The following is a 26,937-nucleotide window of genomic DNA, read 5'->3' on the forward strand; positions in this document are numbered from 1 at the left end:
CCAATATAGGGGAATGCCAGGACCAAAAGAATGGGAATGGGTGGGTAGGGAAGTGGGGGGCGCTATGGGGGACTTTTGGGATAACATTGGAAATGTAATTGAGGAAAATATGTAATAAAAATATTAAAAATTAAAAAATTAAAAAAAAAAAGCAAAGTGGACCAAACATTCTGATTAGTCAGTCTAAGGTTGGGGCTCAGAAGGTAAATTTATTAACAATAAATATCAGACCATGTTCCCTCAGCTACAGGAAACTGTTCTCTAAACTTAATGACCAGTAAACAAACAGCTTACACCAAAACTTATATTTCTGTTATGCCCTGAAAAATATCCAGTGATAGTCCAAGAAACTTGAAAAAGAATGTTTTTCCCCTAGTTTCTAAACCAAACATTTGTCCCACTCAAATGTTTCAAATTAATGCAAGCTGAAAACTAAATTAGAATCCTTTCCTTCTCAGAATATAGCAATGATAAGACAGTATAGGTATTTAAAAGAAAATTCTATAAGAACATATAGCATTGATATATAATAATACCTCTTTATGAAGCAAAAAATCTTCAATACCTTGATAAGCACACTGTGTTAAAGTCATAATTTCAAAATGAATGTTTGGTCATCTTGCTGCATTTGAGTCTGTGCGTGCGTGGCTCTGGCTAAATGCAAAATCTAGAGAAGGTGCTGAAGGCTGAGGATGTGTTGTTGAGATACTATGCTTTGGGAGATAGTATTATATTGAGTTTTATGTTGGAAACCCATAAAGTCCTTCTCATTACCAATCACCATTTAATTCCCTTCAAACAAGACAGTGTTTAAGTGGAAAGTGATTGCTTTGTGATTCTTCTGTTTTTGAAGAGAATTTACTAAGGTTATAGAAGAGTTTTGTTATCTCAAAAGTAATTACATGTTTTTCCATACATTTGATAACAATACACTCTAAAAACCAATGTCCTTGGGAAACAAAAAAAGTCAATTATAGATGAGACATATTGCTCAAAATTATTTAGAGCTCTGTTATGGTCATGACTTAGAAGATATAAGATACATTTATATGTCTATTAAGAGATAACTGAATAAAATGATACATGTGGATATTAAGAAACAAAGTGATTGATGTGGTGGCACATGCTTATGATTCTAGCATTTGAGAGGCAGAGGCAGGAGAATCATGTATTCAAGGCCAGACAGGCTACACACATATCAAGGCCCTATCTTACAAAGCCAAAAATAAAGAAACCAGTAAATAACCTAACCTATTTTAGAAAGGTAATCGGATCACATTTCTTTCTAGCTCTGGCATGAATTATGTCAGTCTTGGTATAAATATGTGTCTTCTTTAAATAAAAAAATATCCCCTTTAGTAAACTATGTCCTTCAAGTAATTATCAATTTAATGATGTTTGCTAGAGTGTCTTGCATCCGGATTATAGGATGGAAAATGAATTTTGCCTCCAAAGAGTTCATATCTAGAAAAAGAAAGGAAGAGACCAATTCAATGCAGATAGGGAGAATGCAATTGTTACTCTGAGAGGCATGGAAATATTTTTGTGAGAGCACTTTAGGGAGATGTCTAAACTGTCCTGGAAAATCATGGTGCCCTATCAAGACAAAATGAAAGCTGAATAAAATCTGAAGGGCTGATGTGAGGAGTTACCAGGCAGAGAGTAGGTGCTCATAGGAAGATGCCCCGTTAGAGGAAACCACAAAGACAAATGAAAGAAGGTACAACATAGGAAACTGAGAATCAAGTTAAAGCATGCTCTACATCTGAACTAAATTTTGTGTTTTCACATTTACCTATTCTTCAAAATGCATTTTAAGTATTGAACGTAGGTTATGGAGAAAAATGGAAACAGTAGAAACAATATAGATTTGATTTCAGAAAAATCTTATCTTAAATGTCTTAAGGATTCTCCTTTATAAAAACTGCACTACAAAATGATCACTTTAGAAAAGTTGCCACTAGAAGCAACACACAATTCTGTCATGGGCTTTGGAGAAATAAAGTTAATTTTGACCTGGAATCTTCCTTTCTGATGGTCAGCTCTCATAGTGTGAGAAGGTGCAATGAAAGCTGCCAGAACAGAAATGATACCAATGATTTTATACAGCTGCAAACCTTGTAAACTACAATAACCAGCAAGAGATACTTAGTAGTGTAATAGTACCTTGGGTATAACAAACAGTCGTCTAATTGGACTCAACGTTGTACAGTAGGAGGGAACTCATGCCTAGTACTGTAAATATAGACAAGAACCCATAGCTGCAGAATGCTATCAATTCACCAAAATCGAAAGTCATTCTTTTACCCTTAGATTAGCACATCTCTCATTCCTCAACAAAGAAACCTCCTTTCCCCTCAGTAGACAGATGCTAAAACAGAGAGCTACAGCTGGCCAAAGTCCAGAGAACAAGTGACTATGGAGTGCCAACACCACAGTGGGACATCTTTAATGCAACACTACAGCCAATATTCTTGGAACACTGTGAAAGAGAAGGTAGGAAGGTTGTAAGAGCCAGAGGACCATGACAACTGCTGCAAAATAGTCTTCTGACAGGGATGTTATATCCAGGAACTCTAAACCATATAGTTGTCTAGACAAGATCTGCATAATAGTCTCCAAGTCAATATAGCTGGATGAAAATAGGAAGTGTACATGTGGCTCAATCCCTAGTTGAAGAGCTACAGGCAAAAGATGGCTGCAGATAAAGGAAGAATCAGTTTGCTTCTGTGATAAATCCCTTGATAAGCTGTCCATGCCTAAGTGGTCAGCCGTATACCTATATAAATACAGACAACAGTTCTTGGAGTCTCTAAAATGTGGTGTGTATGTGTGTTTGTGTGTATGTGTAAAACAATAATAATTGTAGAAGAAGAGCATATGAATTTGAGAGGGGAAAAGGGAAGGTCATTGAGTTGGAGAGAGAATATAGATATGATGAAAATACTTTGTACTCTTGTATGAAACTATTACAAAATTTAAAAAATTAAAAATCACATTACTTAAAATTAAGGAAATGAATATTTCTTTACATATTCCAACATAAAACAAAATACAATGCCCCCAAAATGATGGCAATCAGACATCTTTTGCTTTTTTTCCCTAAGCTTTCCATTCAAATCTTATGGAAGTCTTCATACCCCTCTAAGTCTTAAAATTTGCATACTTGATGAATGGTCTTATCAATGATACTGGAGTCTGCCATCAGCTCAAGTAGCAGCCAGGACCCATTAGACCATGAAAATATTAGCCTCTCAATGTTTAAATGGCTGACCATAGTGAAACAAGTTTCATGTAAACTTCCAAGGCAGCTCTGTGAGAGCAAGGTGTCCTGATTGTGCTGTATTCCCAAGGGAAATTCGTTAAATTAGTTTATTCTTCATTACACTTAAGTCTGAAATGGGTAACAAATGGCCAGTTCCTGAGTTACAGCCAAGGCATCTTTCCTAATTGTCCCATACAGAGTCCTTGGCTTCTTTTCAAACAGCACTAATCTCTAGAAACCATGGTTTACCAAGCTTCCAATTTATATAGACTTTTCTATCCAAACTTCAAGCCCTTAAGTCCTTGTTCTATATGTATCAAAAGATGGCCTATTCGGCCATCATTGGAAAGAGAGGCCCATTGGACATGCAAACTTTATATGCCCCAGTACAGGGGAACGCCAGGGCCAAAAAGTGGGAGTAGGTGGGTAGGGGAATGGGGGGGGGGAGGGTATGGGGGAATTTTGGGATAGCATTGGAAATGTAAATGAGGAAAATACCTAATTAAAAATATTTTTAAAAAAGTCCTTGTTCTATGCTTTTTGTTTCTAACTATCACTATAAACCTGGCTGAAAGTAACAAATATTAACCAAGCTGCTGACTGAATGCTGAGCTCTCAGCTTTAAACTTCAGTTCCCACAAAGCCCCATTATGTGAATAAAATGTAAAGCTGTCATTGCCAGATGCAAGATGCCATTCGGCATCTTGTCTTATCTCCAGTTGAGTGCTTGTTCTCACCTGAAACCTCATGAACACAACCTATACTGTCTGCACCAGTATTCTGGAGTGAGCTCCCTGCAGAACCATCTTGCTCTGCTTACAGCACTCTAGAGCATCTCTAGATCACATCTATGAGACTTTCTGATTGTTCCTCCATACCAATTCCAAAGTCCTAAGAACTAAGAACACAGCCCAGTTTAGTCACAGAGCTCACCCTACTGCTCTCATGCTAGTCTCTATATCAATAAGATTGTGGCCATTGTTATTGAGGGCATGAGCAAAAAACTTAAGGCAGGAAAGATTTCAGCTCAAGGTTTTAATATGTCATGGTACTGAGGACCAATAGCTTGCATTACAGTGAACCAGATAAAGGAGGGAGAGGAGATGAGGAGGGAGATAAACAGATAGACAGACACACACACACACAAACAAACACACATACACACACAAACACACACACACAGAAAAAGATACAAAACCAGACAAAGACAGACAGACACACAGAGAGAATTACCAGATTTCTGGGTTCTTTCCTGTTCTGTCTTTTATCATATTGGGTGATTCTACCTACAATCAAAATGAGTTTGCTCCAGTTAGTTAATATTTTTGAAGGTATATCTACTCTCTCCTTTCCTTGTCTATGTATGTATGAATCTATCTATCTATCTATCTATCTATCTATCTATCTATCTATCTATCTATCTATCTATCTATCTATCATCTATCTATCATCTATCTATTATCTATCACATAGACAATAAGACATTGTATCATACAAAGTTTATTTACTCATATATTTGTATTTTTACCTTTAAATTTAATTTCCCAAAAAAGCCCTATTTTGTGAATAATGAGTAAAGAACCTTGCCTTGGCTCGTTATGCGGTGAGGTAGCCCAAAAATGTTATTGAAGTTACTGGACCCTCAGCATTCTTGCCTGGATTGATTTGTATTTTTTTTAACCAGAATCACAAAATATAGTAATGCTAAGAAGTACATTATATTTAAAAATAACTTCTTGTTAGCCATCTGACTCTATTGTAGAATCATTTCGCTGTGGTAATCAGGATCACTAACCAATACAACCAACCAAATATTCACCTTATTTACGTGTTGACTAAGAAGTATGACGAGCATAAAGTGGTCCGGTAGCAGTCTTAGCTTCCATTTCATGGAATCTTGATTGCGTTTCTTGAGAAGAGATTTATTTTCTCTTGGAATTACAGTCTGAAAGCATAGATTCATAGAACTAAGCAAACCTCTACCTTAGTGAATTATTGAGGGAAATGGCAAATTATGCTTTCCTTTTGGTAAATTAGTACCTTTGATTCTTGAAACCGTAAATGGTGGATATCAGAGAAATCACCCAGCTCACATTGGATGGTGACCCAGATGACATTCACCCTACTAGAGAACATCTCCGTAGACCTGGAAAATATTGCTACCGAGAAAGTCAAGTAACCAAAATTTCAAACAGCCATCCTAAGCCTCTATGAAACTAACCTCTTTAATAAAGTGAGGAACAGGATAAGATCAGCAAGCTCCTTAGGATAGGCCCATGCCTTTACTTTATTTTGCTGTGAAGTGAGTCACTCAATCAAAAGCAATGTTGTATGAAATACCATGACAATGGAGAATGTATTCTGAAAGCAAATAGTTAGCAGGATTCATGATAGTTGTGGTTGTGAAGAACACAAACTCATCTTTGGAATATGCCTCTATTTTAGTAAAGACAAAAAGACTTTCCCTTTAACAATCGGAGAGGTCCCATTTAGTCTTCTTGTCACAAGGTAACTGTGATCACTGGAGTTGATCAGAAGTTCAGGGTAGGTGTATTCTGATGGCAGATTGGGAATTCAACATTGGTTGTTATAGCCAGGTTAGCTTTGTGAATAAAAACGTTACTAAAGTCACTTATAAATCCATCAACTGTGGCTCTCTTGGTTATGAATACACCAGACATTGACAATGAAAGGGCTAGTTGGTGTCTAGTCACACAAGAGGTCATTATATACCTTTGATTCTTGCCAAGCTGATTTGGCCATTTTGTTAGTATTCACATGAACCACAAACACCTTCATACTTCTGTTTATTCATAGGGGTCAGTACACAGACTCTTTAAATATTAAGCCAATAATTTTCCAATTATGTTCTTTCCAAGTTCCCAAAACATCCAGACAACCAGACAACCAGGCACAGAGGATGAGTTGCTATGTCATTGCATGTCTCACCATTTCTTCCCAGCAAAGTAAACAAATTGATCCTTTGGTTGAAGCTTAGGCTCATTAGGAAATTTTCCAGTTACCACTGCCCTCGGAGAGGTTGCATGACTGCAGCTGTCTACTTTGAAGTTGTGCCTCCCTATTTTGCAAAACTTTGGAACATGGACTGGGTTTAATTTTTATGCCTGTTGACTTAATAGATCTACTTATGAGTCCATAAGTTCAGAGTGGCAGGGAGAAAACAGTGCTTTAAAATCAAGGGGCATGGCCATCTATTTCCACTTCTTGCATTGACTTGTGACTTCTGGGCTCTTTCGGATTGATCACTTACATACCATTTTTAATCTGAAGATAGAATGTTGCTATGAAGACTAAAATTTATGTTTTAGTAAGTCTGATAGTACACAGCAGCTCAGTACAAATAGTACCATGATAGTCCATTGTCACACATTTCGGTTCAACTAAGGTTCAGTAACAGGGTGAAAGGTCTACCAAAAGTAGCAGAGTAGTTCTTTGTAGACAATACATGGTCATGTAAAAATCCTCAAAGGCCTTTAGTCTACTTCTCCTGTAGGAATGCAGAGAAGTCTGCAAATCCTATCTTTATTTGTGACTGACACTTCATTAACGATGAGATCTGCTAGATCAAGTGGGCCAATGGTCAAAGTAAATTGCACAACCAGCAAACCTATAACTGACATTCTCTTACTTTGAACTTCTCTTACACTTATACCTATTTTGGATCACTCACTAAATGGACCAGGAAAGCACAGCTAGAATAATTTCCAAAAGCTAAGCTCCCAGAAAATACTGTGTCTCTTTTATTCTCGAATGACGGGCAAAATATACCAATGTATGCTTGATTCCAGGAAAGACATCTCAGCATGTTCTCTACCATGGAACTCCTATGAACTTAGCCAAAGCGGAGGCTCCTGGATTGTAGCCAGTTTATTTTCAGTACTTGGACCTATACAATGACAGATGACTAATGACCCTGCATTAGTTGGATTGGTTTCTACCTTCCTTATTTTTGTCTAATCATTATAATGCTAAAAGTTCTATGAGCCAGTGTGTTTCTTATGGAAGGAGAAACAATGAGATTTCCCACAAAGTATAGGATGACATGCATCTGGAAGGTTATATAGCCCTGTGGTTGGTACAGTAAAGGTGTACAGTATAAACTTTACCACAGAAAAGCAAACCGATTCCAGTGGGTGTTTTTAAATGTGTGTGTGTGTGTGTGTGTGTGTGTGTGTGTGTGTTTTGTATGTGCATATGTGGATATCCAAGGTTGACACTTGGTAGACATCCAATATTATGTCTATTGTTTCCTCTACGTAGCTGTTTGACATGGTGATCATCATATTGGATGAAGATCTCACCATTTTGACTAGACTGGCTAACCAGTGAGGCCCCAGGATCTGCTTTCTCCACCCACAAGCACTGAGGTTACAGAAGCTCTCTACTATGCTCATCAAGTGGGTTTGGGGATCTAGACTCAGGTCTCCATGCTTGTACGGTAAGCACCTTTACCTACCAACCATATCCTCTACCTCCTCTGGTAGGTTTGCCAGATAGGAATTGGAGGGGAAAATTTTGTGTAGCAAATAACTACATAGGGTATTAAAACTGGAGTTGGTGAAAACAGCCTATCAAATAAAGGCATTTTCTACCAAGACTGACCAACTTAGTTCAGGACACACACAATGGAAGGAAAATTGACTCTCAGAAGGTGTCCTCTGATCTCCAAACCTCTGTCATGTCATGCATGCACTCCGCTCAACACACAGTGTACACATACACACACATAAATAAATACAAAATATAAGAAGTCTCTGAGCCTCTCTGCAGGGACTCTGACACATTGCCTGACCTCAACTGTCTTCATGACCCTCTCAACATGGCATCTTCAATGACAGCAACACTACACAGATGACACTGTCAAGCTCAGCTGCCAGCTCAGGGAGGAGCATGGTCACTGCACAGGAGATGCCTAAGCTTCCTGTGTGTTGACCCTGGGGTAAACACCTTCTTAGTGGTTGTTGTTGAGAAGTTGGAAACCTTTGATCTTAGGCTCTCTCCACACATTTGCATCTTTGCAAAATGGAGCCTATGGTGGGTAAGTTCTCCCACTCACCCTGTGACTCAGAGGAGGTTTCTCTATAATGGTGCTTTTTCTTCTCTTTCTTGACTGCAGTAGTTTTCTTCCAGCACCAACCTGACTAGCCGTGGCATTTCTTCTGCTGAACAAATCTGTCAATTTTCTTTAAATTAGATTGTTAACATTGAAGCACAAGGGAAGCCAGAATGAATGGCTTGCATCTGGTTACTGGTAGAGTTCATTATTCTCATTTGAAATCTCCAGAACTGGGGCTCCACTCCATCCTTCTCAGGGCATCGGTGTCTTCCAAGAGCCCACAAGAATGGTCCATTAGGCTCTGCTGAAGCATTCAAGAGCTTTTCTAGCTCAAAGTTCCAAACTCTTCTATAGCTTCCCCGTAACATTTCCTTGGGCCTAAATGACACCCAGTCTGGTTTATGACAGAAACTGCTGACTTCTTGCTGTCAGTTTCTCTCTTGTTTTCTTTCCCTATTGTTATGATAAAATACTCTTACAAGAATAATGTAGTGAGAAAGGCCCTATGTTTTCTTCATAGACTTGTTGGGGTTTATCATTCAAGCAAAGTCAAAGCAGAGAGAGAGAGCTTGAGGTAGTTAATCATATTGCATCTGTCATGAAACAGCCGAGAGCAAACGATGAATGCTATTCCGCCCATTCTCTGATTTTTCTAGCCCAGGGCCTAGCTCATTAGATGGTGCTGCCCACATTCAGAGTGTGACTCACTGTTCACCCCAGTCCATCTCTGTAACAGTGGATGGTCTGTGAAGCCAGGTCAGTTGCCTTTGTGGTTCAGCTCATTACAGTTCCAGTTCTCTTATTCATCAACCTCAGCTCAGCAGCTGCAAAGAGCACAGGTCCACTTCATAGCAGACATGTATCCTCCTGGTTTCTTAAATTGTACTTGACTTATAAATTTGAATTCCTGGGTAAATCTAAGGTTTTCATTGATATGTTCAGGTTTACTTGGAGCAACAAACTGATTTCTATATTTGTTTGCTTTATAAAAAAATAAACATGTGGAGACATCTATAAGATCACTTAGCTCATTGTTTTCTACAAGTGGTGCATCAGAAATGCCTAATGAATTTTATTTCTTTGAAAAAAAATTGTACCATGAAGTATCAATCTTGTCTTTACCACTGTGTGGAAATAGAGTCACTAGTATTCTTCAACCTAATCAGATTAAAAGACAAATTCCAGAAATCCCAAAACTACTCTACAGAACTCAATTTTCTAGAACAAGTTGCTGGAAGTCATTTTCATTGAATATTATACTTTGAATTGCATTAGGGTGGAGTAGTCATAAACCTTTTAGTTTTCAAAGACAATTAATAGACATGAGGCAAAGGCATGGAGAAGAAGAGAGTGGAAAAATCATAATTATAACATAGAACACACAGCTCTCAATCCCTGTCACACAGCTAAAATAGTGATAAACATGTCTTAAGACATATGCTTAGATATATACATTTAGATTATGAGAAATGATAATTTTGTAATTCATATTTAATACTCTTCCTTCAATTCTATGCATGCCACAGGGGCAGTCAACAGTGAAGGGACAAAGTTTTATACTAGGAAGTATTATATTGAGTATAAAATAAATATTTAGAAAGATAATTGCAAAAGATGTCTTAAATTTGGTTACAAAAAATCTGAAGGATGAAGGAGAGGACAGGGAAAGAATTAATTAGCAATAAGCTACTGTTTTAAAAAATCAAAAGATACATGGGAAAGGGAGATTGCTCTCACAGAGTATTAATGTTTGGTTTCCAGTGTGCAGCCATGCTGGGTACCTCACAACCACCTGTACCATCCCCCATGGTGTGTGACACACCTAGGCTTTATGGTTATCTGCCTTTCATACACATACACAATCACAGGCACACATACACACCTACACATGCATAAACAAAAGTAAAAATAAATCTTAGAAAAAAAATTTTTTAAAGGTAAGGGTGTGTGTGTGTGTGTGTGTGTATGTTTGTGTGGTGTGTTAATAACTCAAGTCCTGCCATGTCCAGTCAGCAGGACCACCTAGCCTTGTTTATATAGAAACTTTCTGGACTGTTTAAACTCAGTCCACTCAGAAACAACAATTATTTCCTGTCAGTTGTCATCCTACGACAAGGCTTTCCCCACTTTTACACAATCGTGCCCCATTTATCTATATCCACAGTGGAATAAATGTATACAATGTATGTCTTCTTTCTCCCAAGTTCATAAATATACTTCAGATTTTAGTCCAATAGATATTTTCAGATAACTATCAAGCTACGCTGTGTTAGTTGCTGGAAACTGCCCTCGGATCTGCTCCATTCTTTTTTGAATAGCATCTGTAATGGCTCAGTAAACCTTTGATTTAAGATGTCTGTCCTCTCTCCACAAGTCTGGCTCAGAATTCACATCTCCTTTCCAGGTAACCATACACTAAAGACATTTTTCACTCTCTTTTTTTTTTCTACATTTTTAAAAGCAAAGGCTGAATTACTATTGATCTGATTTACTTGGCTTACTACAGAATTTTCTTGAATTTTATGTGTGTGAAAGACAGAGATGAACATATGGGTTCTTAGCAAATGCATATATTTCCTCAGTCATGGAGTCATTTACGAAATGCTGATCTCAGTAAAAACAGCAAACAAACAAATAGCAAAACAACAACAACAACAACAAAGTGATCATAGGTGCTCTTGAACTTACTATTAGGCTATATATTAATACTAATTATCTAACTAATTTAATTAATGATCATGTGTTTGATGATTGCTATAATGTAAAAATCTTCCTAGGGCAAAGTTATTTTTTTAGGCATTCTGTTTAATATAGAAATCGTTATTAACTTTCTATAACAAGTAATAACAGTTTAATGAAGAAGCCTTAGGTTGACGATTTATGATATATGAAGTGAATATTTTTCCCGGCTGAACAAAAATATCAGCGTTGATAATCAGTTCAATGTAAATTAGAGGATTCTTTACGAGCATCTGTTTTTCCAAGAAATGACTAATAGTATTGCTGTTACTATGAAGTTAAAATGAGATTGATTTATTATTTTTCTCTATGAAATTCTTCCTTTATAGCTATTAATTAAAATGTGATACCTCAAAGAAATATAGAACTTGAAAATATTATGTCATTTAATAGCATTTACTCACTGAACACTGTAGTTTAGTCTAGCCTAACGTAAGCATTATCTAAATGCTTATTTCAGCCTAATTTTGAGCAATATCATCTACCCAAAGCCTGTTTGATAGTGAACTATTCTCATAGCTTATTGAATCCGTTGTGGAAGGTACAATGATCACATAGTTGTGAGATTCACAGGTGACCATTATATAAACATGACAGAATAAATAAAACAGAACATCACATCAAACACAGCATCAAACATATAATCCTGTAAAATATAGAAAAATGACAATAAAATGCTCCCAACACAGGATGCTGGAATATCTCTGCTTTCTTGTCGTCTCCAGGTTGCCACGGAGATGCAGCTTAGTGTACTGCTCAGCATCACAAGAGAATATCACATCATACATCCCTGGTTTAGAGAAGATCAAAGGTTAAAGCCTGGTTCCTATGTAATGCATATTGATTTGAAACATCATAAAATGTAACTATCATAAGTCCAGCTACCACATGTCATGATTTATCTGTTTGTTTATCCAATTAGATAAGTGTCACTTCCTCTAGTCACAATATATCCAATAAAGTAACACTAAATAACAACAACCCAAAACAAATTAAAGTCTTAGAAAATATTTCCCTGCTAAGTTTTTACCATAAGGAAAAAACCCAAGAAATTCAAACCAGTGAAGAAATAAAAATGAAAAATTATTATATCTTAAAGTGAACACTACACATATAGAAACATGAAAGCAAACTTTGCATCCCTAAAATGCTCTTACTTAAAGCACATAAAAATAAAGCCAATTATTTGCCTAAAGTCATAGAAATGAATCACATAAATGAAAAAAAAAATGAATATGTTAAAAATAGAGAACAGCAGAGGATAACTAATTTGGACAACACAGAAACTATATTTATTCTTCTTGTAACTTTAAGTCTCCCAAATGAACTATTTAATTGAAGTAGTTAAAATAAATTTTCATAAAGTTTGTGTATATAAGACAAAGAAAAATTAAATATATGCTAAGCTATTATGCAGGGGAGATAAGTGGAATTGTACCATGAAAGATTTTTATCTGTTCTGCAAGGACTCAAATGTTTGCAAAGAGATAAAAAAGGAAGGAGGGAGAGAAGGAAGGAAAAAACAAAAGAAAAACCTTTAAAATAAAATTCAAAATAACACTTGATTCATCTTTTGAAAGACCATAAAAGGAAAGAAGAAAAGGGAAAGAAGAAATGAAAGGAACTGTTGGTTTGAGAATGTGCTGGGCCTGGTGATGCCTTGGTGGGCCTGGTGGGAGCCTATGCCAGGGATATCAGAGGTTCTGGGACTCCCTGAGCAGGAGGTGACATCCTGTCACAAGAACAAAGAAAAACAAAAGCAACCACATTATTCAACCAACTAACCAAACAACCAAACAGAATCCCCAGCTTATTAAGTTCATATTAAAATCCAGTCACATTAGCAATTAAAGGCAAATGGATGAAACTAAGTACAAATACAAGACCCAGATAAGTGCTGTTCACAAGAGTTACAGCTGAAATGAAAATATAATCAGGTTTGCAATATGGGAAGAGATGCACTATTGAAAATAACCAATGAAATTTACTAGCTTCATCAATACCAGAGAGTGTACATTTCAATAGGAACAGAATAAAAAACACAAAGGAGATACGGACTCAGAAGAGCATTTGAACTAAATAATAGGTATTTCCCCATATTAATTACTAGTCAGAATTATAGAAAGTCATGGAAAATGCCTGGTTACTCACAGAACAGTAAAAAACTTTATTTAAAGCAGATAAATATGAGTGAAATGTAGAAATTGTGAGAAAAACCAACCAATTTAAATAAAAAAGACAAGGATGAAATGCTTCAGTGAAACAAAATACTTTTTAAGAAGGAAACTAGAAATTATACATCATTGGCCCATATTCACTATGTTAACTAAGCGAATCATATACTGTGCCATAAAGCACATTCCAATATAATTCAAATGATGGAAAAAATTCATATGTTCTTTGATCATGGTACTGAGGAAACATTCAATAACAGTAAGGTCACTTTATTATATATTTAAAACATTAAGCAATGTACGGTTTTCTAGACCTACAAAAATATTCAGCACATCCAAAACATAAGAACTTGAGATGCTTGTCTAAAACCATGCACACATTTATAGCTGTAAGTATATATGGTGTTTTACTTGTTACATTTTTGAATTTATTAGATCAGATGCCAGCACAGCTGGGAGAGGCAGTATGAGGGAAGAAATAGTCAACCAGAAAGATCAGAAAACAAGGAAGAAATCAACAAGACCCACAAGAGATTAATTTAACAAACTTAATAAAGCTATTAGAGAGTGGAAATATCAGCCATGAATGATAATAATCAGAGAAGAGCATCCTTGGTGCCCTTACTGACACTGAACAGATAACAGTTAGTCACTATGAAAATGGTATGCAAACATAATCAACAACTTAAACTCGCTATAACCATAATCTTAACATGAATAGACAGAAAACTAGATAATTAGCTCCGTGGAGGCAAATGACTGTACTAATTTAGAAAATACTCTATGTTAAAAACTCAGAGGTCTCCATTGGTAAATTCTAACATGTATTTAAAGAATAATTAATGCTAACATAAACAGTTTTTTAAGTTAAAGTTTTATGAATCTAAGACAATCCTAGTACTTAAAGAAGTTAACATGTAATAAAAGAAAATTGAGTACCCAGAAGATGCTTCAACATGTAATAAGGACACATGCTCCACTATGTTCATAGCAGTCTTATTTATTATTTATTTCCACAAGCTAGAAAGAACCCAGATGTCCCTCAACAGAGGAATGGATACAGAAATTGTGGTAGATTTACACAATGGAGTACTACATGGCTATTAAAAACAATGACTTCATAAAATTCTTAGGCAAATGGGTGGAAATAGAAAATACCATCCTGAGGGAGGTAACCCAATCGCAAAAGAACACACATGGTATGCTCTCACTGGTAAGTGGATATTATCCCCCAAACTCAGAATACACAAGATACAATTCACAGACCACATGAAGCTCAAGAAGGAAGACCAAAGTCTACGTGCTTCAGTCCTTCTTTGAAGGGGGAACAAAATACTCATGGGAGCAAATACAGAGGCAACACGTGGAGCAGAGACTGAAGAAAAGATCATCCAGAGACTGCCCCATCTGAGGATCTATCCCATATGCAGTCACCAAATGCAAACAGTATTATGGATGATAAAAACTGCATGCTGACAGGAGCCTGATATAGATGTCTGCTGAGAGGCTCTTTCAGAACCTGACAAACACAGAGGTAGATACTTGGAGCCAACCATTGGGCTGAGCTCAACATCCCCAGTGGAGGAGTTATAGAAAGTACTGAAGGAGCTGAAAGGGTTTGCAACCCCATAGGAAGAACAACAATATTAACCAACCAGACCCCTCCAGAACTCCAGGGAATATACCACCAACCAAGGAGTACACATGAAGATACCTATGGCTCCAGTCGTATATGTAGCAGAGGATGGCCTTGTAGGACATCAGTGGGAGGAGAGGTCCTTGGTCCTGTAAAGGCTTGATGCCCCAGTTCGAGTGTGGGAATTCGAGTGTGGGGAATTCGAGTGTGGGGAGGTGGGAATGAGTGGGTGGGTACAGGAACACTCTCATAGAAGCAGGCAGGGGGGTATGGGATAGGGGTATTCCACGGCAGGGAGGGAGAGAAAATGGGAACGGAGATAACTTTTGAAATGTAAATAATTGTGATAGTGCTTTCAATACTGTTAACATGGACACTGTAAAAAGTGGTGTTTGACTAGGTTTTCACTTAAAATACCAGCATTTTGAGAAAGAACTCTAAAACTCACACAACAGTTGAGCTGACATGTAAGAACAGTACAATCCCAAGGATAAGAACATGTTTAGAAAAGATGTGTCTAATTATACTCATAATATCCTCATGAAATCACATGATTACATAACTGGAATTGCATAATGAGTCCAGAAATAAATAAGCACATACATATATAATCATATATCATTTCATATGTATATTGTGGGAACTAAAAGTGGGCAGGGGAAGGAGGGAAGGGAGGATAGCCCATGTCTGGCCAGAGTTCCTCTGGGCAGGCAGACACAGGAGGGCTGCCAGAAGCTTTCCACTCGGCCCTGGGTGGGCATCTAAGCCACTGTCCCCACTCAACAGGGGGTGGACAAGGGGCAGCCCCCTAACTGGGGCCCAAGAGCGACACCCTGTAGCCCCGGGGTTATAGGAGAGAGGGCTGAGGGAGAGAGGTTCCCACACAGGTGAGAGTCTGCGCAGTGGACCTTGATGAACAGAGACAGTCTATGGTTTTAGAGCTTCATTGTAGAAAGACAGGGGGAAAGAGAAAAGGTAGAAGAGAGAGAGAGAGAGAGAGAGAGAGAGAGAGAGAGAGAGAGAGAGAGAGCGAGCAGCCATGGCCAAGAGGAAAGAAGGGGGAAAGAGAAAGAGAGAAAAAAGGCTAAAGAATAAAAGGGAGAGAGAGGAAGAGAGTGAGAGAGAAGAGGAGAGAGGAGAGTAAGAACAAGAGAGTAAGAGGAGTGAGAGAGGAGAGAGTGAGGAGGGGCCAAACAGCCCCTTTTAAAGTATGCTGCTATCTTTCCTGTTGCTAGGTAACTGGGGAGGAGTTTAGCCTGAAGGTTAAAAGTTTAGGACATTGCCTATGTGACTGCTAGCCATGTTTCTCTTGTGAGGGCTGAGGGGGCAATAACTTCAACAGGAGCCAGGGTTCAGGAGACATGAGAGAACTCCTTTTGTCCCATGTAGGTGAATTATCACCACTGAGTCCTGGGGTTCAACATCTAGCCTCAACTGGAAACCAGGATGTCTGTGTATAGCCCAATGCCCCACAGTATAAAGTATCATATTTATTCATATAAATATATATGTGTGTCTGTGTGTACATACACATATGTCTCTGTGTGTGTGTCCAATTCATTTTCAGCAAAGTTGTCAAGCCAGCTCAGTAATCAAATGAATTTTTCTACTCTATTATGCTGGGACTTGAAAATTTATTTGTCAGAATCAAATTGTAATCCTGACTTCACGCTATGCACAAAAATCAATTTGATACAGTGTTTAAATGGAAAGCATAGATCCACAGACTGTATAAGGAGTAATAACCAGACATAAAATACACACTAAGTGGGACTTCTCAAAAGTTAAATAAGTCTTCTCATCAAAGATGCACTGTAAATGAAGAGATCAGCAAGGATAAATTTTACCATCAACTAGAATTTTAAAACACATTTCTGCATATTATTAGGGACATGGCATAGCTTATTAACACATAGTAGTAAGAAAACACAAAGAACAATAGACAAAATATTTAAACAGACACTTATCAAGAGCAGAAAGAATAATTAGTAAATAATTCAACAGTAGCTCCACAGTAAAAACCAACAAGCACTAACCCATTCCGCGGTAGTATCACACATACACACCTGATAGCAGAAAAGTCTATAGACCATAGCTTATTGCCTGTCTACAGTATGCTTACTTACACAGAACAATGACTCAATGCATGAATGGCTGCATTTAACATTCTTTTTTCACTCTTACAGAGTTCAGGAACCCTTGCCTAAGGTATGTTGCCACTCACTGTGGACTGCTCTTCTCACTTTGAATAACATAACAAGGCCAACCTGATCTAGACAATCCTCTATTGAAAGTTTCTTCCTAAACTATTTTAGGTTGTTCAGATAGAAAACAAAAAACAACCATCATAGGAGGGGTGCAGAAGTATCTCTGCTATTATAATTAGGGGAATGCCAGGACAGGGAAGCAGGAGTGGGTAAGTTGGAGAGCAGAGAGTAGGAGGATGGGATAGGGGGTTTTTGGAGAGGAAATGAGAAAAGGGTATAGCATTTGAAATGTAAGTAAAGAAAATATCTAAGAAAAAGAGAAAAAAAAGAAAGAAAATAATTAATCTGTTCTGTATAATGCAACAATTTTATATTTCATGCACAAAATTCAGATATTTATACATGACCTACTCAGACTCCAAACTTTTGGTTCCTGGTGGGTTTTTTGTCTTAGAATACTAAGTCACAGACTTGAAAGTTAAATGTAATATTGTATCTATTAAATAGCAATGTACTGACAATTTAAAGAAAAATATATCTGACATACAGTTCTCAATTTCCTTATGTGTAGCTTTTCTTCATTTTTATATTTCAAAACTTCTAGCTGCATATGTATCAAAAGATGGCCTAGTCAGCCATCACTGGAAAGAGAGGCTCATTGGACACGCACACTTTATATACAGGGGAACGCCAGGGCCAAAAAATGGGAATGGGTGGGTAGGGTAGGGAAGTTGGGGGGAGGGTATGGGGGACTTTTGGGATAGCATTGGAAATGCACACCAGTCAACAAAAATGTAAAATCTAAAGAGTCCTGACACAAAACATCCAGGAAATCTGGGATACTGTTGGCAACCAGGCACATCAATGGACAACTAAAAGTGACTTCAAGACTATCAGACATCTTTACAGCCAGTTCTCAAGGGACCCACTGACAAAACACAAGACAGGTCATCTCATGTAGACCAAGAGGCGATAGCATGGCTTCTGTAGCTGTGCCTTTGCACATGCACCATAGCCCTGTCTCATATTCTTTTGCACATGTATCACAGGCCCAATAAAAGCCTAGTTCTCTCTGCTCCTCTCTTTCTTCTCTCCTCTCTCTTCCAGAGATGGCCTCTGTTTCTTCCTCCCATTAAACCTCCCATATGAGACCTGCTGCACTTGTTTGGGACATGCTGCTTACTTCTGACAAATTCTATGAAAACATCTAACCTAAGAATAATAGGAATAAAAGAAGGTGAAGAGCTTCTCCCAGCTTCAAGGTCTAGAAAATATTTTCAACAAAATCATAGAAGAAAAATTTCATGACCTGAACAAAGAGCTGCCTATAAATATTTAAGAAATTTACAGAACACCAATTAGATTGAACCAGAAAAGAAAATCCTTCTACCACATAATAATCAAAAGACTAAATATACAGAGAGAAGAAATAATTTTGAAAACTACAATGGGAAAAATGTGAAGTAACATACAAAAGCAGACCTACCTGAATGATATCCAACTTCTCAACAAAGATTCTAAAAGTCAGAAGGACCTGAGAAGATACCTTGTAAACCCTAAGAGGCCATAGATGTCAGTCCAAACTACTATAAGCAGAAAAAAACCACTATAGATGAAAAAAGCAAGATACTCTACAAAAATTAAACAATATCTATTCATAAATCCAGTCTTACAGAAGATACTAGAAGGAAAATCCAACCCAAGGTCATTAACTACACCCAAGAAAACACACACATACACACTCCACCAACACCAACATCAAAATAATAGGGATTAACAATCACTATTTATTAATATTTCTCAACATCAATGGACTCAATTCCCCAATAAAAAGACATGGAGTAACAAAATGGATGCAAAAACAGGTTCCATTGTTCTTCTTCTGCCTACAAGAAACACATCTCAGAAACAAAGATAAACCTGAGGAAAAGGTTTTCTAGGCAAACAGACCCAAGAAGAAAACTGGAGTAGAGATTCTTTAATAAAAGAGACTTTCAACCAAAGTCAACCAAAAGAGATGGGTAAGAACGTTTTATGCACAGCAAAGGAAAAATCTTTGCCCCATACGGGCATAATATATGCCCCAAATGCAAGGGCTCTCACACTCATGAAAGAAACATTGCTAAAACTTAAATCACACATCAAATTCTACACAGTAATGGTGGTAGACATCGAGCCCACACTCTCACAAACTGACAGGTTGCTGAGACACAAAGTAAGCAAAGAAGAAAAAAACAACAACAGGTTTTATTTTGACCTAACAGATATATACAGAATATTTCACCCAAGCACATGGAATATACCTTTCTCTCATTATCTCATAGAACCTTCTCCAAAATTGGCCATTTAGTTGGTCACAAAACAAGCCCCAACAGATATAACTAAATTGAAATATCCTCTTGTATCCTCTCTGGTCAAAATGGATTAAAGTTGGATTTCAACAATAGAACAACAGAAAGCCTACAAACCCATGAGAACTGAAAAACTCTCTACTTATTGATAATGTGGTCAGGGAAGAATAAAGAAATTAAAGTCTTCCTGGAATTCAATGAAAATGAAGGCACAGTATACCCAAGTTTATGGGACACAATGACAGCAGTACTAAGAGGAAAGTTCATAGCACTAAGTGCATTCATAATGAAAATGTAGATTATCTCATACAAGCAATTTAAATGCACACCTGAAAGCTCTAGAACAAAAGGAAACAAACACACTCAAGAGGAGTAAACAGCTGCAATGGTCCCATAACTCCCAAGGATATAGAAGCAGTCATTCAAAGTCTTCCAACAAAAACAAAAACAAAAACAAAAACAAAAACAAAAACAAAAACAACCCCCCTCAAACAAAGCAAAACAAAACACCAAAAACCAGGGACAGATGGATTCAAAGCAGAATTCTACCAGATTTTCAAGGGAGAGTGAATCACAACACTCCTCAAACTATTCAACAAAATGGAAACAGAAGAAAAATTGTCAAATTCATTCTATGAGGCCATAGTCACCCTGATAGCTAAACCACAGGAAGACTCAATATAGAAATAAAAATCTCAGACCTATTTCCCTCAAGAACATGGCTGTGAAAAAAAATCAATACAGTACTAGCATACTGAATATAAGAACACACCAAAACCATTATCTGTCATGATCAAATAGGCTTTATCTCAGGGCTGTAGGGATAGTTCAACACACACGTTGTTTGGAAATATCTTTTTGCAGTAATGGCTTATCTATTTGTACTTATAATAATTTTATATGTTGTGTACTTGTGCGACTTTTAGTACTTATGCCTTCGCTTTAAGCCCCATTTACTTTATTTCTGTCTTGATTTGTATATACATTTGTTATTTTTAAAAATCTTTTGTATATTTCATGGTGAGCTTACTATTATCTTTTGAATTGTGTTTCCTTGGTGTCTTCTGGGAAGCCTTTTCTCCTGCGGCCTCCTCCTGTGGTTTAGGAACAATTCCTTCCTTTCCAGTGAGAAGTATCTTAGTGGTAGGACTGCTGATGCAGTGAAGGCCATTCAGGGAGAGCTCGCTCGGGGGTGCATGTCACCTGGAGCTCTGGAGATGTTGATACAGGTCTCAGGTGCTTTATTCAGTTATCAGAGAATCTACATCTAACCCCCAAGAACAGTATTACTCTGGGTGTTTAATTATGTGTAAAGATTATCAGCATAGCTTGCAGGACACCAGCTCTGAGCCAGTTAGTTACATGATAGGCCGGTGGCTAGGGACCCTCCTACCCTAATCCCTTAAATGTTGTCATCATTTTTACATGGGGATCAGAGTCAGGTTCCCATGCCAATCAATTTACCACCTGAGCCTTCTCCCTAGCTCCAATATTCTCTCTCAGTTTTGTTTTAATAAAAATGTATTTTCCACTCTCTTTCTTCAACAATAACTAAGCTGGGTTTCTCCCAGAATATTAAGACTATCATTTCTGTTACACACTTGGAGTGGAGAAGTCAGGTCTGAGCTGGGCCTTTCTTCATGGGCAGATTATTGTTGAGAGAAATATTAAAAAATATCTGCCAAGTTCTCGCACTCCATCTAGCTACTATCTGCCAGCAAACTCTCTGGTGGTGCTGGGACTCCCGAGTTCCCTTCACTGCTTTGCCAGCCCCATGTAACAACTGTCTATCTCATGGTCAGCAGCCATAACACCCAGTGACCCAGTAGAAACAAAACTCTAGAAGTTTATAATTAATAAGTCAGATTTATATTTCAATAAATTCTCAATTCACAAGATGCCAGTACATTAATTTGAGAACCAATTGATAATGATAAAAGATGCCCACCTAGATTAGACAAATTATCGCAATTATTCTATCCTTTATGATATAACTACCTATGCCTATTTAAAACCAGGTGGGATCACGATCTTCCTGTCTGTCTGCCTCCATCTTGGCTTCTCCTCTCTCCTCTGAGTCACTTTCTGTTCCTGCAACTCTTGGCTCTGCCTCTCTTTTCCCTATCCAATCACAGGTCTCCTGCTGCACTAATATTTTAAAGTAATTGGACAGGGAAAATCCTGCCACAGTTTATTTTTATGTTGTCTGTCTTTGAAGCTTCCTTCCTGTGATTTCTTTGTGTCTTGTAGTAAAGAGTCTACATTTTTGACATAATCACCAGTACTACCACTATGTTAGTAGTGGATGTTTCTTATGCTTTATTAAGTATCTCAAATCTAAAGAGATTTTTTTCCTAGATATTTCTATCTTTAGGTGACTGAATAGTTTTTTTCTATTTTATCAGCTTCTCATATATTTATTTTATGTGTATGTCAGCTGTGTATGAGGCGAGATGAGGGCATGGGATCCTACTGAATGTAAAGTGATAACAGTTGGCTCTGAGCCCCCTGACATAGATGCTGAGGGCTGAACTGTGAGCCTCTGACAGTGACAATCACCCTCAACTGTTGAGCCATCTTTCCAGTTTGATAGTGTGATAGAAAGAACTTCACCTATTTGTCTCTAGTTATATTTTTCATATTTCTTGCCTTCTGTATAAAATGTTGACACTTTTTCTACATGCATGTTTTTCAGCTGTTATTTACTTTTTGAAATCCAGTTTAATAAGCTACTTAAAAAAATCTACTAACTTTACATTTCAATGATAAATATTTTCTCTATTCTATCTTCCTTTAGGTCTGTTTTAACATTCAGCAGTCTTTATTCATATTTTACTGGTCTTATTATTTAAACTACTTAATATTTATATGGGGCTATTCGAGTACATGAGACTCCTAGAATCATGTATACCGTTCACTACTTTCGCTGCCACCATTCATAGCTGTTTCCTTCTATTTCGAGATCCATGACAAAGGGTTCTCTTGTCCCATGTAAAATGAAATACATTCAGTCTCATCCACTGGAAGGCTGAGCTTGGGTGTGGGTTTTGTAAATCACATATGAAACAGACATCTTAAAATTCAATTTTTAATATTTTTATGCCAGAGGAATGGTAGGTAGTGTCTGTGTCTCCTATAATTCAAGCTATTTAAAAGTCCCATTCTGTGTGGCTTCTGACTGTATGTATGTCTTCCTAAAGCTTTAAAGTTGCAATCCCAAAACAATAAGTTAGCATCACATGAAAGCTTTCATCCTATCATCCCACCTCAGCAATAGCTCTCTTTTCAGCACACAACTGTTTTATTTTTCAAGTTTGGCCCATCAGTATTATTAGTTAGCAAGTCCATTTGTTTTCTTTGATCTCAACACTTTGTTCTAGATCACCCTCTTCTACCCAAAGCCTAAGATCTTAAATTCTCAGAAATTCTAGGCATATACATATAAATGACCTAGAATATATATATATTAATATTTATATATTATATATTTTATATATTTATATATATCTTTTGATCATATTTTAAAACCAATAACATCTTATTACTGGGACCCAGACTTTACCTAACAGTTATACGTGGTAAATCCTTGTATTGTGTATCCTTTTGTAGTGCATTCTTGTATGATGCAACCTTTGTGGTACATCCTTGTGTGGTGGATCCTTGTGTGGTACATTTTTGTGTGTTGCATCCTTGTGTGGTACAACCTTTTAGTTTATTCGATATTTTCTTTATTTACATTTCAAATGTTTCCCCTTTCCAGGACTCCCTTTCAGAAACCCACTATTCCTTCCCCCTTCTCCTGCATCCACGTATGGTGCATCCATTTGTTGTACATCCTTCTGTTCACTGACCTTCTTGATGGTAGTGTCATGAAACTCTCAGTATATTTATGCTTTGCCCACTGCACAGGAATGGCACTACCTCTGATTAGCTTTCTATTATTTTATAAGTGGAAAACCCTGTAGTGATGCTTGTATTTTCCTAAGTACGTGTCTCTTCCTAATAACAGTCCACACCACTTTCCTTCCTACATGTTTTCTGGTGGCAGAATCCTCTGACCACCTTCATCTTCTGTTTGGATTATAGCAGTAGCTGATATTTCTCCTATGGTCTATTCAACCTTGTTCTAGGTGTAGAAAAATTTGAAATGATACCCCACTTCATAAGAAATTCTAATTTAAGTGATAACTATTAAACCCAAGGAACCTAAGAGAATCATAAATTGTTTATTTATCCCTACACTATTATCCATGCAAACAGAAAGGACTTGGACAGAAACAAATGAAACAGGAGATGAGCAGTTTGGCAGAGAAAGTTACAGGTTACTTCATGGAGGAGAGTTGGAAGAGGAAAGTTGAGCTGAAGGCTCTTTGACAAAGCCCTATCCATTTCTACCCAGTTTTGTTCCAGCTAGGCCACGTGAACTGAACTTAGTGATGGGCTTGGAATCACAGAGTGGAAGCAAGGGGCTAAGGAATGCATCATTTGTCATCCAAGGGCCCAGGTGTAGTTAATTATATGCAACATGACAGTGCATCGAATTAGACCTTGGGCACGGGCTGATGGGGTTTGGATGAGATCCAGTGCAATTCACCAGCTCCACAAACCTCCCAGGCTGCTCTGTTTATTAGTGAGGAAGCGGGTGGGTATGTCTGAAATGGCTGAGTTGTTTTCTGATGACTGACTTATCTTCTACTCAAGAAGTGATGGAAGATGAAGTTAGAAAAAGTAAGAGGAGGAGTACGCAATTGCTTTTCAAAGGAAGAAACAGGATGGATGCCTGACTGAGTCTTCACTGCCTCTCTGTCAGTCTTTGCAAGATACTCAGGGCCATCCGAACTTTAGACCAAGACTAAGCAGATGTGAAATAGTCACCGCTACTGACATTCTCTGCCACCTGAATGGCAAAGGAATAGACACAAAAAATGACAGCAGAGATGTTGGGCCTTGGAAGAATAAATAAGCAACATTTACTCCTCTGTATCTGCCTTCCATTCAGTGTGAGAGACATACCAATGGCTCCAATATGCATCACTCCAGCTTGTGTTGACTAAACTAAGCATGGCTCTATGAAGAAAAACACAGAAATACTCCCCGAAAACAAAACAAACAACTGCAATAGAAATAACAGTATTCAATGGACTATAGGGGAAGAGATTGCTTACCACTCATTTCTCTTTTCCTTCAGTTAGGCCCACAATGACTGTAAATCATGATTTAATTAAATGAGAGGCATAGGCGCTATAGATGATGCAGGGATGTGGTTCCAAATCTTGACTGGCTTTGTGAGTTCTGCAATCTTGGAGAGCTTCCTCTTCAGTTAAGTGTGATGATCTGGACAGTAAGTGTGTTTGCACATCATCAGAGGCTTGCTGTGGTGATCAGATCCTTCCAAGTCAAGTAAAACCCAGCTCACAGCATCACTCAGCGACATTTTTCAGATATCCAGTACAAATCATTTTGGTAGTTGCTTCCTCTCATGATGATACACACATTCTAAGAGGCTGCAGCCCAAGTGGGAATGCCTAGGGAGACTTGTGATTGTCACTGCATACCGATCTTAGTCATCAACACAGGATCTTCTGTCATACAATATGATAGACAAGCAGGGCTTGGCAATGCTTAGGACACATAGAGTTGCTGGACTTGAGGACTATGTTGATTCTTACTACACTTCTCAGGAACATGGTGCTTAGCACTCATCTTTTACGGCACAGATATGTAACATGAGGTTCAGGTATCTTTAGAAACAGTGTATGGAGAAATGTCGGTTTTAGCCATCTTATATCCCATAGCTTTCTCAATCTCAGCCCTGGGTTCTACCTTTCACAAATCCTTTTCTCCTTCCTTCCTTCTGCTTCTGTCTCCTTGGTTCTCACTCAAGGAGCATACACCATCATCCTATTGCTAACTCAATAGTCTATAACAACCCATTCTATAGCATTCCATCTATATATAATATATACATTATATATGTGTACACACATATATACATATATGTATATAAAACATTCTATAGCCATTCTATAACAATTTTTGTGGGAAGCAAAGACCGCAAGGATATAAAGTTTTATCCTTCTGAGACTTTTTTTTAAAAGATCATTAGTCAGTAGCAGAAAAAAAAATAAAGTAGTACTTGTAGACATTAACATCTACACCATCTTGGTGTTAGTCAACTTTCCACCACCAGAGCAGAATGGCTGAGGTAATTGATGTTCAAAGAGAAAAGGCTTATTTGGCGCAGTTCAAGCTCAGGTGTGACTTTTGTTTTGGGATTTTGGAAAGGCAGCATCATGGGGTGGGAGAAAATGGCTCAGGAAGCAAAACCTCTTACATCACAAGCTGTGGAACAAAGAAAGAGCCAGGGGGAAACAGTCTCTTTATAGGGCTCATTGCTTTTGAGTTAAGTCCCCTAAAGACTTCCCCAATGTTACACCACCTCTCTGAAGCCAAAACCCGGGGGATCAGGCCCATCAGACACATTTTCTGTCTGTAAACCAGCTTCATGTTTTGATGGGGATGCGGGGGGGGGAGGGGGGAAGGGGTCCTGCCTCGCATTAGAAAATACATGGTCTATTATCATGCTTTTATTTCAGCGCAATTATCAATTGCCAAAAGAGAGGGGCAACTAAATGTTACGTTATTCCTGGTCATCATATCGAAGAGTGAACAGGAGTACTTTTGACATATTGTTGCCAGACTGTTATCTAGGTGTTTGGGGATAGATGGGACACAAAGATGACAGAATATTGAGCCTCGCTGAAGATTTACAGCTTCCAAAGCAGCAGGTAAGCCTCAGCACATAGCATGCAAATGCAGAGCGTTCAGGAAGATCCAGGAGTTATAGTCCTTCATAAATCATTCATGTCTTAGTCAATTTTCCTCTTCAAACTGACACATCTGATCAGCTAGATCTCCAGGCAACAAGCTGGCTTCATAGTTGAATGTTTTCTTTTCCTGCTTATATTTGTCTCCAAAGGCTGAATTAATAGAAACGGAGGAAGCAGAAAGCAAAGTCCTGGGAAGAATAACAAGTGTCAACAATTGGTAGGAGAACCACTTACTGTAACTGCGGCTGTTGTTTGAAAACCTTGGTGAGGATGAGATGGTCAGAGTTGAGAGCACAGATCTATCCCTAGAAAATTGTTATTTGCATCAGTCACACTTTCTGCCCATAAATCAGGCTACTGACCCACTCCAATGCATAGCAAATATAAAGATGGAAAGTCTTACCATGGGTTAGGAAACACATGGTTTGCAATCATCTCTCCCTATGCCTCCCTAGGTTTCTCTAAGAGTAAAGACCACCATCAAAGACCAGGCAGTCCCTGTTGCTATGATAAGGACCTTTTAACTGCCCTGCTCCAGATATGTCCAAGAAAATACTATCAAGTTTAAGAATATTTAGTCTGCTGGCGAGGATGTGGAGAAAGAGGAACACTCCTCCATTATTGGTGGGATTGCAAGCTTGTACAACCACTCCGGAAA

This window comes from Mus caroli, chromosome 9 (assembly GCF_900094665.2).
Source record: "Mus caroli chromosome 9, CAROLI_EIJ_v1.1, whole genome shotgun sequence".
Lineage (NCBI taxonomy): Eukaryota > Metazoa > Chordata > Mammalia > Rodentia > Muridae > Mus > Mus caroli.